This window comes from Apis dorsata, unplaced genomic scaffold (assembly GCF_000469605.1).
Source record: "Apis dorsata unplaced genomic scaffold, Apis dorsata 1.3 scaffold_499, whole genome shotgun sequence".
NCBI lineage: Eukaryota > Metazoa > Arthropoda > Insecta > Hymenoptera > Apidae > Apis > Apis dorsata.
In genome coordinates, this window is record NW_006263730.1 from 38267 (window position 1) to 45772 (window position 7506).

The window sequence follows — 7506 nt, forward strand, 5'->3', positions numbered from 1 at the left end:
TATATTTTTTTAATACACTGTATATAAATGTTGATTAGTTATTTTCCAATGATAAAAACTATAAATTAAGTCCTTTGTGATAAAAGATAATTTAAAATAATTGAATTTTGTAAAAATTGCACGAAAGATAGGCGAAGACGCGAAAAGATATTTCATCAAGAAATTAATAATTGACGATTTATTTGAAATAATCGAGTTACGAGGCGACTCACCCTATATAATTCAATAAAACGAACATTTCCTCTGCATTCCTTTTATTGATGAATGTTAGATAATATATTTCTCGATTTCTAAGTCATGTTTCTTCACGTGGAGGAGAAAATGACGCTTGTTTTTTGCCAGTTAGGGAATTCCGAAAGGAATATCTTTTAAAATATTTTTACGTCGATTTAATAACAAGCTCGATTCTAAATTTACCGAGACTTTTTCCAGCGGATGGAAGAAATATTTGACGCGTGTAATCCCGCGTAAAACTGCATCGAGAGGATATGGAAAAGAACGGTTTCGTTTCGTTGAATATTTAAATTCGAAGAAAAGAATTCGAAGAATTCTCAAGATTCGAAGATTCTTTCATTAAATATTCCAAGATAATGAAACGAAAAATTTCTTTGCAAGCGAGACATATTCGAAGTTGAATTCAACGTTATTTTTGTAATTTCCCTTGATCGTAAGTTGCGTAATCCGAAAAGAATTTCGGATTTACCTGGTTAAATCAGACGACAGACGCGCGGACAAATTGGCGAAGAATCTCTCGCCGAAAATGTTCTGACCTGATTAAAATTCAAGGCTTGACGCCAAAAATTTTCCACGTGCACACTTTTAATCGTGGATATTCCACTATCCACGATGTTAACGTTAAAAATTTGAATTGAACGATTCAATTTTTATTTTTTGATAATAATTTTAAAAAAGTAATTAAAATTCGACGATTGGTTGAACATATTTCACGCGTTTGAATTATTACGATAGAGATACAAAGTTTTACGAAATTGTAAAACTTTTTCGTTTCTATTTTTTTTCTATTCTCTAAATTTTTGTCAAAGATGACGAAACGAGAGGAGAAAGAGATATCCAGAATTCCGTAATCTTTGTTAAATGAACAGCGATGAAGATACGAACCGATGAAAGAAACAGCCCTATTACTTTACAAAATTGCGTCGTGGATCGCTTACGTGAACGAACGATCGATTGCGAAAAACTTATACGTGAGAGTTGAAAAATCGTCGTGTCATCCGTCGTGATATTATCGGCTACTTCAATTTCTCGCGAATCATATTACGACAATATCGTACCTTCGATGTTGCAAACGGTCGCATTAACCCTGAATAAAACTCGAAGGAATAAAGTATTTTGTAAAATGGAGAGACGGTTATAATGAGAGATCGTATAAATCGGTTGACGTGCAAACGAGAAGGATCGAATTTCCTCGAATTTTTTACTCGTGTTCATTTATCGTTAACTGTTATAATAAAAAAAAAATTAAATTAAATTAAATTAAATTTCTCTCTCTGTCTTCGAGAGTAAGTCACATAGATTTTAACTATTTGAAAGTGATATATTATTTGCTCGTGTAGACTGTTACATGTGAAACTTTGTCACAAAAATCAATATTATGCATCTTCGATTCGAGAAATTTTAAAATTTTATTGATTTTCTTTTTCTTTTTTCTTAGAACTATCATGATCAGTGATGACAAAATTTCATTGATTAATCTATAGAAATTGATCCATAGAAATGTGTTTCTCTAAAGCGCAATTTTTTTATTTTTCCTTCCGTTATAAAACATCTGTGAGATTCATATAATAACACATCTATTTCTTTTTTCAATTTAAATTTTTTTCCATCGAATGAAAAAGATTTTCTTTTTTTACGATTGTATGATTAATCTTTTCGTCTCGAAAAATAAGAAAAATATAATAGCAACCTCTTCTCGTTTGTAATTGTTAATCAATTACACGCTCGAGCACTTTCACTGGCCTCGCGAGGAGAGAACGAACAAATAGACCACATGGGACATTTATCGAACGAAGAACCTCGGCACAAGAGGTGGCAAGAAAAACCGCATACGAATCCATGCGTGTAACGTGTTAGAATTCATAAGTTGTAAATCATTCGGGACACTCAATATCATTCGTGAAAAAATCCGTTTAACGATACGAAAGATATTCCATGTATCGTTGAAATAAAAAAAAAAATCCTCGTAGAGAAACTTGTATTATATAAATTAAATATAAATTGAAAAGTAATATTGGATTATCCAGTATGCAGCGAATTCTCAAAATTGAAATTCTCTTTATATTCTTTTGTTAAATTACGGATTAAAACCAATATTAGATGGACAGATTCAAATTTTCCGATAAAAAGAAGAGGAAAATGGCAGATAGAAGAGATACAACTATACGCAGATTATCGAAGAACGAAGGAACGATCTTGGAAAGGTCTGAAAAAGAAATTTTCCTTCTGATATAAGGCGCGTGGGTGTACACAGAGGTCGAAGATATCGCGTGGAAGATACAATCGGAAAAGACCTATTATATCGATCTTGCAGCGATCCGATCCCTTAACAATCTCCGGTAGTGAACGTAATCTGGGTCAACAGGAGGAAAACCTTTGTTCGCCTTCGCCAATTTCATTGCCAATTCGGTATTCGGTTCCTTGACTTCTCCATCCAGTGGATCCATCAATATTAATTTCGAGTTTTAATTCAAATTATCTTTGGATTAAATTCTGATCTTTTTAAATCGTTAATTATTTAAACATTTTTAAATAATATCGTACAAGTATTATAAATGATTAACGATAACTTGTGATAGATATATCTGTCGATTCTTTAAAAGATTCTTTAAAAATTCGATAAAACGTTTCGAATTCTTTTTTTTCGATACTTAAATGGAAATATCAGAAACTTAAACGATGGCACGCGGCAGCTTTCGTTTCCTCGTGAGTGGCGAAATGAAGAAATATCCGAGGAACGAGCAATTAAAGCCGATGCAGCTGTCAGTACACGAAACCAGCGATAATAAATCGCCTCTATCGCTTGGGAGAATCTGCAACTGATTTCTGCCTCGAAGAAATTATCCATTTAACAGTAGCTTAATGCGCATTCTCGATTATGAAATTTTACTCTTAAACTGATTGCGCAACGAGAACAGCGTACGTTTTCGAAGAAGATGGATCGTTCGAGTTCTAATCAATTTCCTATTATTCCCGTTCCAACATTTTTTTTTATTTTTTCCCGCTTTTAGTTTCACGCCTCTACGTGGCATGTGTAGTAGCACTTCGATCGAAATTCATCAAGCCAATTCACGCGCGCGTTCGATTCTTCTTTTTGTCGTGAAAAAAAAAAACCCGCTCTAATTACTTCTACGTGAAGAATAAACTGCTAATATTCATTTTTAATCGCAAGATTTTTTTTTCAGAGAAAGGAAAATCGTTTTCTCTTATGAAAAAAGAAAAAAAGAAAGAAATATTCGAATTTGCATCTATGGCGCGATTCGATCGATAGATCGAAATCAGCTGGACGATAGTCGAAAGACCCGACTTCCTGTAACCGAAGGACGATCTCTCGCAGTTTGCGGAGGCAGTTACGAAACCGATTGCAGCCGCGTAAAAACACGCGCGTGTCTCGTACACGCAGTTGCACGAAGAAACTGGCGCGGTGAGGCTCGTTCCACTTCCGTTTTGTAATTTTATTCTCGTCTGCAGGAAATAGAAGAGGAAGATTGAAAAAAGAACGAGAACCGATATATATTTCAGGAAAGGATTTCTTCACTTCCTGAAAACTTATCCATTATGACTCGTTTGAAATTCGATGATGGATAGAAATTTTTATTTATTTATTTATTTATTTATTTTTCTTCTCTCTTTTTTTCTTTTAATTATGGAAAGCGGTTCGAGAAGCATTAAGGCGATTTCACGTGCGCAATTTGCGAACGAAGAATTTGCTCGAGTTCTTCAGATGATGAAGGTAATTGGGTGAAGAGAACAGGTATTTTTGATTATTATTATACTCGTCCCTCTCTTACGTAAAGCGTAACGATAATTTTAACCATCTCTTTTACATGTTTATTAATGACGATAATAATCGCGACAACTGTAATTATCCGATCGGGGAACGAGATTATTTATACGAGTGTGAAACATCGTATATACGATACAAGTGTAATAACAAATTACTCGTACACACACAGTGAAACTTATCTCTATACGGACGAAATGCATTACATAGTGACTAAGTACCTGGATATCTATTATATTTAATATTTTCAAAGAAAAACCTTTTTGTGGATTCTTATTATTTCTGAAAGAAACATCAAATGGAGAAATATGTCTTTTATTATATATAGAAAAACCTCGTTATGTGAGCCCGCTTGTTTCCCCGGCCAGTTCGTAAAAACAAAGTTCTATCGTATTACGAATTACTAGCACATAATTCACACTCTCAACCACGTTACGGAACACGCCGAGAAATCGTAACTGCGTTTTACGATTATTAAAATTCAGAGATTACAAACGATCCGACCGATTCCATCCAATTACACAACTCCACGACGGTCGATCGACGAATCCGATTAAACAGAAATCGATTGAAATTTATGCAAATGGATGATTCGTCCTTGGCACCGGTGCATCGGCGTTTCGAAAGCGCCTCAGGTTGAGCAACCGGTCGTGCCCGCCGTGCGAAAAGCATTTTCCAATAACAACAAAAAAACATTTGACGGGATCAAGTTCAACGTGCATTTGTTAATCGAAAGACTCCATTTCCATTAATTACTATTCAAAAATAATTGTTAAGTTTGTCAAGTTTCTTTCACTTCTGAAAAATGTCACGAATTTCCCAAATTCGAAATTCCACTTAAAAAACATCGTTTCTATTTTTCAAGATTTTTCATAAAGGATTCTCTCGATTTTTCAATTTTTGAATTGATTCCATCGCACCTTGCGTGTCTGAACGATCGAGATTCCGTCAAGATCCTCTGGCAAAACCGATCGAATCCTTGGTCAAATGACGCGTGTTTCCCACACCACGGTGTCAAGGTTCACCCTTAGAACAACGGTAGAACAACGGTAGACTCGTGACTCGATTTCACGGCGAGGAGGAGAATGGAAGCGAGTTTCGTTGGGATCCCCAATTGGGAAGACAAGACGGGGGAGTGTTGCTTGGTCGAGGCTTGAAAGGAATATGCAGCTAAGCTCTCGAGTAATCCAGAACCCTTCGTCAAATTTCGAAGGATCAATATCGCTATGGCAACACTAGAGCGAAAATTCTTGCGTTGGAAAGTTAGACGAACTTGCTAGACGCAAGTGCTCTTCTTTCTTTCGATTTCGGCTCGATCGATTCGATGCCAATACCGTAACGTTGAACAAACTTCGTCCAACGTTTATCGAAAGCGAGGTAACAAGGTTTTAAAATTGGCTTGAAATTTTTCACTATCGTCAAAAAATTTTCAGAATCGTGAATCGTGCATCTACGCAGCGGCGTGTTAAATACAAGTAGAACCAGCATCCCGAGGGTATTGCGAAATGTAGGTAGGTCGGGGCAGGAAAGTGGCGATTTCGTTATGAGCGGAAATTGTGAGATCGAAACAAATTGCAATACCGGGGGGCAATACCGAAATATTTTTGCTCGTCGATTCCCACGGGAGGCGTGGCCTGCTCTCGAAGGAACCGGAAGCGAGCTACACCGCGCGACCTGCATCCGAAATCACTTTCCAAAAAAAAAAAAGAAGTTGTTATATCACGAGGCTGGCGTCGCGACGGTCACTTTTCACTTTCGTGAAATCGACCCTGCACTTTCCACTTCTTTGCGACGTTTTTCGCCAAAGAAATTATTCCATTCATATTCGCGAGTGGAGGATTACTCGTTCTCCAAGCCTCTTCTTCGATGAAGCCAAAACGCGATGCTATTATATATTTCTTCTTTCAAAACAAATTTCATTTCTCGGATTCTACTTTCTCGAATTGAATCGCGCTTCCTCGATTTCATCCGCGTCGGTCTGTGGTTTCTGGTGGCCGAAACGCGAGAACGGCGACAAGCGTAGTGTAAAATCGCGAGCTTCGACAACTCGATCCCACCCTCTTACGCAAGAGATATCTCGCGTTTACGATTCATCCGTGGAAAGGCCGCCGATCGAACAAATCCTCCCCTCCCCCTACGGTTAGATTAAGTTCGTTTTATGTAACGAACTCGTAGTCGGGGCAAGCAGAATTACGAGAGAGGCGAGCGTGTATCGGCTGTCTCGGATCGGCAAAGGAAGCAGGAAAGGAATTGGACGGGAGGTAAAAGAAGCTCGAACAACAACGAAACTCTCCCCTGATCACGTAACTCGATCGGATGACGATTTTTCTTTTCTACGGTTCTCTCTTTGCTCTCGGAAATAAGAGAAAAAGTTCGGTCGAGTTTTTTCTCTCTCTCTCTCTCTCTCTCTCTACGGCCATGGCTGTGAGAGGGTGATGGCAATGTCGTAAGGAAGATATTTCGATCCATCGACAGAATTTCTGTCTCGTTGCTCCATATTTCCGCCCCATTGTATTTAAATGGACATCTGGCCGATTCCGAGATTGTCTTTTTCGCCTCATAATCTTTCTCCTGTTGGCCATTGTGTCGACAATCGTGCAGAGCGTGCTTTATTCCTGGCTGTGTCGCAAGAAGTAATAATAGTTTTCACGGAGAAAATATATCGGATTTTATATGTATATAAAAAGTCGAAAGGGTGGTAATATTTTTATTAAATCGAACTTAAAGATCGAACGTGTATTTTAGATGAAAAATTAGGAATCTGAGATTCCTAAGAGATCTGAGAGTCGTCTGAGGAATAGGAATAGTTAACAGATTACTCAGAAATGACATAAGATTCTCGACAATGAGGATTGTGGCAATCGAAAGCAAAGAAGTGCGTTCACATGGAAACGGTTAAGATTAAATCACCGATAAACCATGAAGGGAATTGAACGAGATTATTACTCTAAACTGTTATGGACACGTCACGATCGATTTCGATGAAGTCACGCGGCGCAAATTAATACTAGAAAAGAACAAATAAAACCACGATCCACTATCCCTCATTCTCGGATTACGTATTGTCTCGAAACTTTTTTCTTTTTTTCTTTCTTTTTAATCTTCGCGAAGAATTTTTTCGAAAGCCTTAAAATTCATATCTCAGCCTTATTGCACGAAGCAATGTCTTTCCCGCCGTTGTTCCTTGCCACATTGTTGCACGAGTCAGAATTAATTCGACATCGTAACTCATATGAACGAGCAAAAGTTGCTGCACACCCATCGTGAAATCGAGCGAGCGGCAATCGAACGCGTTTCGAGCGGATTCAAAGCGCGGCTGATTGCCAAAGATAGTCTAATTAATGCATTGGAAAGAAAGGCTCGTTACATACGTTCATTATTTTCCTCTCGTCCCGCGATTCTACGCGCGATTTTCCTCGCCCTCGATTTTTCGAATCGTGCGCCATTATGTATTTTCCTTTTCTTTTCTTTTTTTTTTTTTTTTTTCT

At 37.5% G+C, this 7506-nt stretch overlaps 1 protein-coding gene across 3 annotated transcripts in view; it reads left to right on the forward strand.

Annotated features, from left to right (window-relative positions):
- LOC102673616 (angiotensin-converting enzyme) overlaps window positions 1-7506 on the forward strand; it is a 43555-nt gene that overhangs the window by 31007 nt on the left and 5042 nt on the right. The gene's annotated exons all lie outside the window — the stretch shown is intronic.